This window comes from Pelmatolapia mariae, linkage group LG4 (genome assembly GCF_036321145.2).
Source record: "Pelmatolapia mariae isolate MD_Pm_ZW linkage group LG4, Pm_UMD_F_2, whole genome shotgun sequence".
Taxonomy (NCBI): domain Eukaryota; kingdom Metazoa; phylum Chordata; class Actinopteri; order Cichliformes; family Cichlidae; genus Pelmatolapia; species Pelmatolapia mariae.
In genome coordinates, this window is record NC_086230.1 from 19,101,986 (window position 1) to 19,114,189 (window position 12,204).

At 45.9% G+C, this 12,204-nt stretch overlaps 1 protein-coding gene across 1 annotated transcript in view; it reads left to right on the forward strand.

Moving 5' to 3' along the window:
- The window catches only part of LOC134626169 (retinoic acid-induced protein 1), a 52,894-nt gene that overhangs the window by 1,038 nt on the left and 39,652 nt on the right, over nt 1-12,204 (forward strand). The gene's annotated exons all lie outside the window — the stretch shown is intronic.

The following is a 12,204-nucleotide window of genomic DNA, read 5'->3' on the forward strand; positions in this document are numbered from 1 at the left end:
TTACTACAGCGTGTCATTAAAAGATGCACCGAGACTGCAGTGTCACTGCTGACTGAAAGTGATGCTACCGACAGCCTCGTTCGCCCCAAGGAGAAGGAGAGACGGGATGAGGTGGACAGAGAGTGTGCGAGGGAGGGAGGGAGGGAGGGAGGGAGGGAAGAGGGCTGAGGGAGAAGGTGTGACACAGAGAGAGAGAGGGAGAGTAAATAAAGCGAGGGGGGAGGCGGAGAAAGATACGTCAATGTGTGTGTGTGTGTGTGTGTGTGTGTGTGTGTGTGTGTGTGTGTGTGTGTGTGTGTGTGTGTGTGTCTGTGTGTGTGTGCGTATAGGTCCGTTTGTGTTTATGTGCTGGGATAGGACGAGAGGGAGGGAGAGAGTGCGCACAGCGGGGGAGGAGGGGTAACGACGCGATAACGCAGAGAGGGTGTAGAGAGGTGTCAGGGAGAGAAAACAGAGGTGAGATGGAAAACAGCAGTGGCGTGTGTGTTTGTGTGTGTGTGTGTGTGTGTGTCAAGAAATATAGTGACAATGTGCACACAAGAGGAAGAATAAGAGAATGATAGAGCGGGAGAGGGGAAGTGATAAGAGAAGGAGTAAAATATATGAATGGAAGATGAGGCCGATCACCTATAGCGATGCAGCGGCTTGATTGTCGTCAAGCGCGTAAACAGTGTGCGTGTGCAGAAATGAATTTTTTCCACGTAAAAAAAGTACAATAGTAATGAATGCACCACATATCTACAGTTACAAATCTCTTTTCCAGCAATACGTCTATAGGGTTTTGAATGTGTGTGTAAAAGAAAAACTTAAGTCAAGAACTGCCCCACTGCTTTGCCAAAACATGGCAAGGCACTTTCCCTCAAACACACAATCGCTGCTAAAGAGACGGCGGGCTGTTGCACGCAATATGCAGAAACACACGCGAAAGCACACAAATCGTCTGCTCTCCTTCTCCTCTGACTCTTTCTCCTTCACACACAGACTATACAGTGGCTTTCCTGCATGATGCAACACAATGAAAGGAAGCTGATTATCATGGAGATTGGGAGTCATGTGGAGAGCAGGTTTCTGTGTGTGTGCGTGTTTGTGTGTTTGCGCGTGTGCGTAGGTGTGTGCATGATGGCCTGTAAAGGGCATACTGAAATTGGCAACTCATTGTTGTGGTGAAATGAAAGGTGAAAGCTTCCCTCTGTTCTGTGTCCCTCTTGCTTTCTCCTCCTCAGCCCTCCACCCCCCTGCCTGTCTCTCAGTCTCAGACCAACACAAATATGTGAGGTCAAAGAGAGGAGAGGAGACAGAATGGGTAACAGAAGCACAGATTAAAGGCACATACCGAGGATGACAAGACACTATCCTTGTTAAAGACTTAAAACACCCAGCGGTTGTCTTTCTCTTCTCAAAGTTTCTTCTCCTTAACTTTTAATCTTTCTATCTCGGCATTGATCCGTCGCTTTGTTTACATCGGATGTCTCAATTACTCCATAACACCATTTTTAACTAGGCTGTTTCGGTGTGCACGTGTGTCTCTGTGAGTTTCCAAGCAACACACTATAAGCCCCAAGTGCCCGTCTAATTGCCCCGGAGGCTCATGGTTATTTACTGTGAGGGGTTATTAGGCAGACACAGAGAAAGAGAGAGTCGGGGAGAGAGAGAGTGTTTGTCCCTCATTAAAGAGAAGAGGCACAAACACAAGCAGGGCTGTAGCAAGCAGCCAGACCACAGCACCATCATCAGCTAACGAATGTGGACACTCCACCTATGATTCATAGCATGTCATTTGTATTCATACTGAGTGACAATTTCTGTTTTCTCATATGAAACAGCGGTAAAGCTTCCCTTAACCTTCCCATTGCTGTCATGATTTCTATCAATTATCGTCAATGATTTCTCAAACACGATGTCCTCTGTCAAGGTCTGCAGTAACTGTGTGTTTCAGCAGCACCTCAGCAGCTTGGCGTGAGCACACTGCACACAGATGCTGTGCGCAGGGATGAAATTACCGGCTAAAGGTCGCAAAAAATGAGCTGCAGGTCCCTACCCACTCTATCTCTCATATACATGTTCCCCTACTTTGCCACTGTGTCACAAGCTATTCATCACACTGCAAGAACCGCAGGGTTCACTGTTCAACGTTCAGGTTTCAGACCAGGTTTACTTAAAATGTAGTCGCACATTAAATAACCGCACCACAAATCGCATGTTTATGAAAATTAATACACTACCTGGTGGTGAGTTGTTTGCTATTTTTTAATCTGAAACTTCATAGCATGAAATCATGCTTGTCCTTTTGTACACCTGATTTGATCCCCCACGGGCTCTCTAACACATGAAGCGCACACACACGCAGAAACACACATGTGCTCATGAAAGTATAGACACACAGTGTGCAACACGACGCCACTCTGAAATCCTAATACAAGTTCAAACCCAGGCGTACGCTTCCTCTCATCACGTCTGCTTCTGCACTCACACACAAGCCTGAAAAACTCTGCCTGCGTGGACATCATTAGACCTTACACAAACACACAAACACACACTGTGTATTTCCAGGAGCTCAGTTTGAGTGCAGTGTGATGGGGTGGGTACATGCTGTTCCAGTGAACATTATACGACGGCTGCTAACCTAGATCTGATTACACACAGAAGCTCGCTATATTCACAACTGTGTGTGTGTGTCTGTATGTATGTGTGACTTACACTTGGGCCTAATGGAGTTTGCAGGTAATATGTTTTTATTGGAGCAGCAGCTAGGACAGTGTCGGCGTAGTGTGTTTGTCGAGCGATGGCTGATGTATTTCTCTCCACGAGAGTGAGGAGCATCAAGAGATAGAGATGGAGAGGGAAGTTGGGGGTGGGGGTGGAGGTGTGTGTGTGGGGGGGGGGGAGCAAGAGGTTACTGCAGGAAGAGAAGACAGGGGTTGTGATGAGAGAGGGAGAGAGATGGCAAGGAGGAGGGGGAAAGGAAAGGCTCATCTGTATGCTGCTTACTGTGAGCTGCTTGTTTGATCTGGAGGGAGTACTTAGTGCTGGATGGTGGGATGCTGCAGAGTAGGGAAGGCAAAAATAAGGTTCCTGCAAATGCGTGTGTGTGTGTGCATGAGAGAGCAATTGAGAGAGAGAGAGAGGAAGAGAGAGAGAGAGAGCATGTAATTACGTGTGAGGTGTTGGGTGCAGCACTTTGCTCATTAAAAGGATCTGGCTGCTGTCCAGCTCCGCGCAGTTTATCAACTGTCCTTCATGTCTCTCATCCTCCTCCTCCCCTCTCTCTCCTTTCCTCTCCTTCCTTCCCTATCCATTTCTTTCCTGCTCTTCTCTTGCCCCTTTAGCTTTCTTCCTCTCCCTTCTCTGCACTTCATCCTCCTCTTCCAGGATTACTGCAACAAAACGCTGCTTTGCAATGGTGCCGCTGATAGCCGGGGGGGGGGCGTCTTTCATCACTGATGGATGTTTGTGCCTCATTAGAGATGAATAAAAGTGTCGGTGGAGCATCAGAAATGAAGACATTTACACATATAGCGTGAGAAACATATATAACTGTAGGAAAAAGCGTTTCGTAAAAAAGGTGAGACCGACAGCTTGTTAGCACAACACACCCATGGGGCGACTGCTAAACATTCAAATTCACATTCAAGAAAGAATCAGCCGTCTGCTGCAGTGAGAAATAAAACACTCTTGTGCGTTGGTGAACACCACAGACCGGCGCCGCCTTCTGTATGTGCCCCACTAATGGTAAAGAAATGCATAATCAGGGCTTTCTCTCAGCATCAGCGAGGGTAGGGGTGATTCTGCTCGCGAATACAATGACTTCACTCACGCCTTCCTTTCTGCAAGCATATGGAGAATGATATATATGCTTGTTATTATTAAAGTTTTTGGGTGAGTTTGCAATTGTGGGACTAAGTTTTCTTTGCCTGCACAGCTGTTCAGCCCTGTGTGTCCAGCAAGCAAGGCCTCCGTTTTGGCTGGAATGCATATTGTGTGTGTGTGTCTGTGTGTGCGTGCAGGTAAACGAGTGCTGCTGCTGTTCAGCTAAGATGCGTAATGAAAAATAGAAGAACCAAATCAGGCAAATAAAAGATGACAATAATGCTGGAAAGAGTAAAAAAAAAAGTGAAAGAGGCAGATGGAGAAAACAAGAAAAGAGGGAAACAATTGAAGAGTGATGCTAAAGCAGAGATCAGGGAGACGTAGGAACAGAGAAAGACAGATTAGGGAACGGTAAAATGAAATGATAACCATAACGCAATATGGAACACTTGAGCAAAATGGAGAAACGGCTACAAGTCAGGCGGGGAGATCGGTCGCGTGTGTTATGCGAGAAGGAGGAAGAAAGCGCATGAGATGGGACCAGGCGATTGTCAAGTATTGTAGCGGAACCAGAAACTGTCACCCATTTCTCTCCTGTGTTCTGATCAAGGAGCGAGAGACACACTTTGAAAAGTTTTCTACCCACCTACCCCCTTCCTGCGTCTTCAAACAGCTGCTGGAGTTACATAACAGCGAGGTGAGAAAGAACGAGAAGCGTGAGAGAGAGAAAGGGGAAGAAATGACTTACAACGCAAAACTCACACATGCTTACCTAATAGACTGAATTAGGATTTATTTGTCACATGAACACAATTCTTTTCCCTTTACTGTTTTGACAGTGATGTTTCTGAAGTATCTTTGCTAAATTTGTGACAATGACAATTAAGAAAGACAAGGATAGAGAAAGAAAAGGTATGGGAGAGAGGTGGATGTGTCTGTGAGCATACTGCAACTTGAGTATATGAACAGAGTGTATTTAGGTTAAGTTGAATGTATCAGTGATGCCTGTTGTTGTTGGTAAATGTGGGTTAGAACATAGAAGACTCTCTGGGGTGAGAACTTAAGATACAGCGCACCATCAGTCTGACGGAACTTCATTTCCCAACATTCAGTATAACAGACAGCATGAATATGAACACATGCAGACACAGAACCTAAAACATTACTTTGGAGACATATTCCTGGATAGCTGTGAGATGGGTAACATGAGTAAAATCCTTCGTTATCTTAAAGAACAGAAATAAAAGCGGCACATTAAAAGTGTCTAAAAGTGAAAATAAACCAAACAGATCATTTTTCTTGCAATTCCTGCCTCTATATAATGATAATGGAGGATATCTTTTATATGGTCATCTCACCTGTGTGTGCACAGGGGCCCAACCCACCTGCTGCTCAAATCCTTTTGTTTATGTGAGGCAGCCAATCAGAGGAAAGCTGAGAGATGCGTGAAAATGGCTTAAATAGCACCGATTCGCCCATTAAAAGGTGAATAAGAATTATTTTGAGTTGTGAATCCTGCAGAGCTACTTTTGTAGAGTACTCATAGTCATAGTGATTCACACTTGTATTTTATTGCTAAACCTCTTCAGTTCACCACATGCCATCAAACAAATAACCATGTGTGGCTGAGGAATGCAAGCTGAAGTGCCTGCATTCATCTACTCAACAGGGTTAGGTTCAGTGGGCTACATCACTTAGGTGCAAAAGCATGCTTCCCACACATATAGTACATATACTTATGTTTCAGCGATGTTGGGCCTGTCTGACCGATTACAGCACAGCAAATTGCAAAAGCAGGTAAAAAATAATGCTGCGGCTCCTCTCCAGCGCCCGTTGAGTACACCAGCCATGCCCCGCATTCAGTGCTGTTGCCAGGTTGCATGCTTGTTTGCTTACACGCACGTGTGCGTGGCTGCATGTGCCTGTATGTTTTGCTTGACTGCCTCTGTACTATGAACACAAAGTGAGTTCTCTGCCTGTGAATTAGCCTCCATAGCAACCAGTGCCACACAGTCAGCCAGCCATCCAGCCAGCCAGGCGGTGCAGTGAATGAACGCCATTCTGCTTGCGCGATCAGAAAATGGGTACAGGCCTGGTGCCAGATCTGGGTAAAGCGGGCACGTCGGTATGCCGATGTGCAGAGACAATGGGCCGTTGCTCTGGTGATGGGAAGGGCTGGTCGGGTAACAATGAGCACTGGTATGTGGATGACAAACAATGTCAACAGCAACTTTCAGTCACTTTGTTTGTTTTCCTACTGTTTCTCTTTTTGTCCACCGCTATTTTTTGTTTGTTGCTCAGCATCTACCTACCTTTCATCCCCTGATCTCTCCCTATTTGCTTTCCTCCTCTCTTCTTTCTCTTCTGTCTGTGTCTCTATGAGAAAGAGGTTGCGGCATTGCGGAGGTGGGTGTTGAGCGGGGGCATAGGAGAGTTTTTGTTTGTTTTTGTTTTTTTATCAGTATGTTATTGTCAGAGCCGTCCCATCACCTTGGATACACACACACACACACACACACACACACACATATGCGCCCACAAATACAGACACGTGAACACACACACACACATCTTAGACGTCAAACACACGTCAGATGCTAATAACTGACAGTCAAGCTCAGAAGCGAGCCCAGCACTACACAACTCACATGGCCATCTGTGCTAAATTGACCAAACTGTTCCAGACAAAGATCTAAATATAAACAAAACAATCATGGCACACACGTCACACATACGCTTTATGCTGGCTTCTGATCTAGATGGTAACCACGTCCCAAGGTGCGCTGTTCAACCACCAGGACAGGATGAGGGTGAGCAGGGGCATAGTTGGGACCTGGCTAATTGCTGATGTTCTCATGCAGAGAAAACATGAGGGAGATGCTAATGACCTCTCACTCAGATGTGTATCGACTGGCCCAGGCGTAGCCATGGTAGCCAGCCAGAACACATACACATATACACACACAAAACGCAAAATTACCTGAGGCTCAGATGAGGGATAAGTGTAAGCCAAATTTTTGAAATTAAATTATAATTTGATATCATCAATTATCTAACTTGTTAGGATGTCTTACTGCTACGTCGAGCTAAACATAATGAGTGCTGAGAATGGAGCGACTTCGCTGTACTGCACATTGATATTGCCTTTTATTATTCCTACCATTCTGGAGATAAAAAACCTGTTTATTGAGCCCAAAAAAGGATATAAAGAGAGAGAAGAAGGGAAGGAGAGTGTGAGAGTGAAGGCTGCTGAACAGCCGACGCACCTGGTACAGGATAAGAATAGTAATCAATCACGCACATGCACACGCAGAGGCAAACATGTACAGAGCACAGCTGGGCTGCAAAAAAGCCATCTGTATTACCACAATATAGCACTCAGCGTGTACGTACTGTGTGTGTGTCTCTGTGTGCATGTATACGTGTGCATGCAAGAAAAATCAAGATCAGATTCCTATTCGCTCAACCGTGTCTGTCTTTACGATGGAGAAACACACTTGCACAAGCCGGGATTAACATGCATGCTCACTAATATATGCAGACCCCCCCCCCCCCCCCCCCCCCCCCACACACACACACACACACACACACACATACCTTCACACAGAGACTCATGCGGAAGCACTGACTTTCACCTGCAGCCATAGGCTACATAGCAATGCATACTAAAAAGACCAGGATAGAAGAGGGGCAAAGTGCAAATAGAGAGATGGATGAGACAAGTAGGGGTGGGAGGGGTGAAGGATGGATGGGTGAAAGAGGGGAGGCTGGTGACGGGGGTTTGTAGAGCCGGGGAGATCTGTAATGAGATCTCGGTGAGTCAGACAGGATGCTAAACTCTTATTCTGACTGGATAACCAACAACCAAAGCGGGAATGCATTAGAAAGCATTAGCCTAGCTGGCTAATAGCAAAATCTGTGTCAATGGCATTAGAATGAAGTAACATCCACGGAATCACTCTCAAAAGCATTGATCTTCTTTGTTTTTTCTAAAAAAAAAAAAGCAACGAGCACAGGCATCCGGGCGGTGGAATCAGCTAAGGCTGGCAACAATTCACAGCTACCTAAGCAGTTTTCCCCTCAGCATTAAATTAGAATAGCTTAGCGTTGACCCACTGTTGCTTTTAGCGCGTTAGCTTGTATCAGAGTGTGAGTCATAAGCTTTGCTGGGAGAAGCCACAGCACAAATTTAAACATCAGAGCAGTCAACAAACCCTGGGCTATCTCCGTGGCCATATTTATTCATGCGGTGTGACACCCATGAACATGCACATGCACGCACGCACACACAAAAACGCACACATAATGAAGGCACATGCTGAGCTTGAGTACAAACTAGAGCAAAAATAAGCAACTGCATCAGATTTATGTAGGACAAAGACGGCAGTATTAGACATTTTTCTCACTGTCAACAAATCCTGCATAAAAGGCCGACACCGAGAATAACTTGGTCCAAAAGGCGAGCGTTTTCTGTGCACCCAGCACCAGAGAGCTACGGTGGTAAGAAACTATTAAAAGCGCATAAATGAGCCACTGTGTTGCATCGGGTGACACTTTACTTCATTATGACAAACTCCAGGCTAGTTTATTTTGAGCGAGTCTTTCATATACTGTCCTGCTGCAATGAATATTAATGCATATTAATCCGCAGCGGAAAATAGACCCGTGATAAATGCAATCTTTACTTCCAACTGGGAGATATTGTCGAAAAGCTACACTGCCCGGCAGTTTCAGGAAATTATCTTTGCCTTTCTTAAAGAATAAAACATTATAATTGTGAGCAGCTTTAAAAATTGACATTAGCTGAAAAAAAAGTGCTGCCCTTTCTTATCCTTTAGGACAAGTTAGTAATTCAGAAGTGGCAGTAAGTTATTCTCTCTTTTTCCATGTTTTTCCTCTCTCTCTTCCTCCTTTGAAATTTCTCTCCATCCCTCTTTGTACCTCCATCTCTTCTCTGTAACTGCTCCATCTTTCAATAAAGCATTCTGCTTTGCAGCTTCCTCCCTCCTTTGAGTTATCCCCATCTCACTCTCTTTATCTTCTCTCAGAGCCTCCATCTTTCACTGTTTCTCCCTGCCTCTTCCGCTAGCCATCTTTCTCTCCCCGGCTCCCCTTTCTTTAACCTTTTATGCTCTCCTCTTACTCCTCTCCACCTCTTTTCACTCTCTTTCTCTCGCAGCATGTGTGTCAGCTCCCTGTTTCAGTCTTTCCATCACCCCCCCTCCCCACTCCATCAACATCCTATACACCACACCTCCTCCCCTCTCACTCCTGCCTCTTTCTCTTTCCTCCTTCCGCCTTTTTCCATCTTCAGCACACATCTGCTAGTCTAACACCAATCGTCTCCCTTTTCAGCATGCTATCCTCACACCCATTACACTTCATTATAGGGCCTGTTCTTTTTGTATCACTCTTCCCTTCTCCACCCCTCTATCTCACTTTCGGGTTATGACGTGTGATTGCATATTCCTGCCTCATTCAAGCAGCCACATGCTCGCACATAGACGCACGCACCTTCATCCCTGTTAATATATTCAGTGCGTATAATGTCATCGTCAAGGTTAACAGCTGAGGTGCAGTGGTAAGAGGAGCCAAGGGTTACTGGCAATGTAGGAGCCACATTGTTGTTATGGGGTACTCTTACTGATTAATGAGTTTCACAGCTCAATAATCAGCAACATCTAAGTATTTTAGGGTAGAAATTATGTAATCCAACGACCTTTCATATACATCATCAAGGAATGCATTGAAGGATAATTGAAGATCCTCTAATCAAATGGTAATTATTGTCATAAATGTTTGGAACTGAAGGCAATCAGAGAATTTCATGCTGTTTTAGCCTCAGCCCCCATCCTCCATCCCCTCATTTATGTTCATTAATATGAAGGACTGCCATTGTTCCATGGATAATTCATTGACATGCATGGCGGCAGCGTCCCCGTGTTTGTTTGTGTGTGCGTGCGTGTGTGTGTACATTCACCGCGGCGGGCGAACAGATGCAAAAGGCATGACAAGAAAATAACCTTCCCTCCTTCGTCTCTCGAGTTGACGAGACGCCTCTATTGCGCTCTCACCACGCCACCCCACCCCACACCCCACGCCCCTCTATTTTTATCATCTTTGCACGGTCTCTCCGTCTCTCGCGCTCGCTCTTTTGCTGTCTGACTCTCACTCTTTCAGCCTCTCTGTCCTTGGGTGTCTGCAGCCAGCTGTGTTTTCAGGCCATTAGTGCCCCCCCCCCCCCCCCTTTCATCCATTTTCCCCATCACCGATTCCTCCAGCAGACCTCACCCTCCTCCTGCCCCCCTCCATCTCACTCTCCCTCTTCCTTTCTCCTCCTCCTCCTCTTCCTTTCGCACTCCTCTGTCCCAGTGACCACTGGGGCTCCATTGTCAAAGCAACTGCTGATAACAGCCTCGTCTTTGGCCCAGCGTTCTGTTATGCCACTGCACCAAAATATCAGATGTCTGCGCACATCCTCATCTGTAAACATCCACAAGATACATATGAATGTGTGCTTGTAACAGGAAAAAAAAATACTCAATAAACGCCTGCACCAGCAAATGCACGCATTATTTTTATACATGCATGGCTGTTGCAACATTCACACACCCGCATACAACAACAAATCTATCCAGTCAGCACCTTCCCCTTTATGTAAACATCTTGTTGTGCTGCTAGCCTCTTGCGGCTGTTTCCCGTTATGAAAAGTTATTGCGCTGCATAGTGCCATTTACTTTTCTACACCCACCCTAACTCACTCATCATAATAAAAACGTGATTAATCTACTTTCCTGGTGGCTTGCTGATGCTTAGAAAGTCTGGCCTTCGAACGCACAGCGGAACAAAGGGAGCGAGAGAGAGCAGGTTGTCTTTGAGAAAGTGGGCCACGGATATCGCGTCCCCGGTGGATCTGTGCGGTCAGCAGAAGAGGGCTGGCCCAAGTCACTCGTGATGCAGATGATGATTACTGTTTCATCTTCTTTTCCAAGTGGCTTGAAATTAGTGCAGAATCCCAGTAGCTTCGATTCCTGGATCACCAAAGTAGGGCTGGGGTTAAAGAAGAAGGGCGTTAGTCTAGAATAGACATTACATGACACTATAACACATAACGCAGCTGACTCATGAGGCTTATATCACTAGTTTCCTATCTTTCTAACTTGAAGTCAGTTACAAATAAAGCTAGATCTATTTGCTCAGGTTGCTAATAATAGTCAAAGCAATATGAATGTTCCAACCAAGTAGATATAGCAGTAGAGCACACATATAAAAAAGATTTACAGCATCACATCAAAATATACCATGCATCAGTAAAAAAAATAATCTCAAACCAGATTGGGTCGTCCTTTTCTGACTGAAGACAATCAAGGCACTTCTTTATTGGCCTATGATTATTTTAAGAGTGCCAAACTTTTGATCAACAAAGCGTAGATGACACCTTTTGGGTTTTCAAATGTAAGGGGCTTTAAGTTTTGAATTTGTACTACCATATTTCTGCTATGCCACTGTGTCTGTGTGTGAATGCTTGGTGTGTGTGTGTGTGTGTGTGTGTGTGTGTGTGTGTCTCACACACACACACACACACACACACGGAATCCATTTTCGGTTCCCTTTAACCACTAGAGGACAATAAAAATGGGTCGTCCTAAAAGAGGGGGACATGCACACACTCACACATATACACAAGATGATGGCCCGTTGCATCATCTGCATCTCGTCTTCCTGTCGGCTAACACTCCCTCCTCCTCCTCCTTGTCCTGCTCCTTCTCCTCAGTCTGTCCTTCCTCCCATCCATTTTGCCCCCCACCCCCCACCCCCCCAGCCCCCACCACTCTATTGATTGAGGCATTCAATTTCCGGCCGTAATTCAACTACACTGTTGCACTTGAATATGTAAATGAGCCCATGGGGGTTGCTGGTGCTGTTGTTGTCATGGAAACCTCTCATCAAACGCGCATGAGAGACACGTGCGCACTCCCGCATGCACAACGGCTTCCTTCGGGGGTTAGGAAGGAGAGACAAGGTGAAATGAGTGTGTGTGCGCGCGCTGTGCTCCTGTGAAACCGAAACTTTGACAGGGGCTGAAATGACCTCACCGCACCCTTGCTTGTGTGTGTGTGTGTGTGTGTGTGTGTGTGTGTGTGTGTGTGTGTGTGTGTGTGTTGGTAGGAATCCTGGATGTATCTGTAGCCTTGCGCTTTTTAAGACCACCCCCCCCCCACACACACACACAGACATACACACACCCACCATCATCTCCTTCACCTCCCTTTAAATTCCCTGCCCTATCTCCCTCTCTCTCGCCCCCCCCCTCCCACCATGTTAGTGCAGCCCTCTAATCGCACTGACAGGAGAACAGCGCTCTGTGTGGCTTCTGCCACCATGCATGCACTGAAA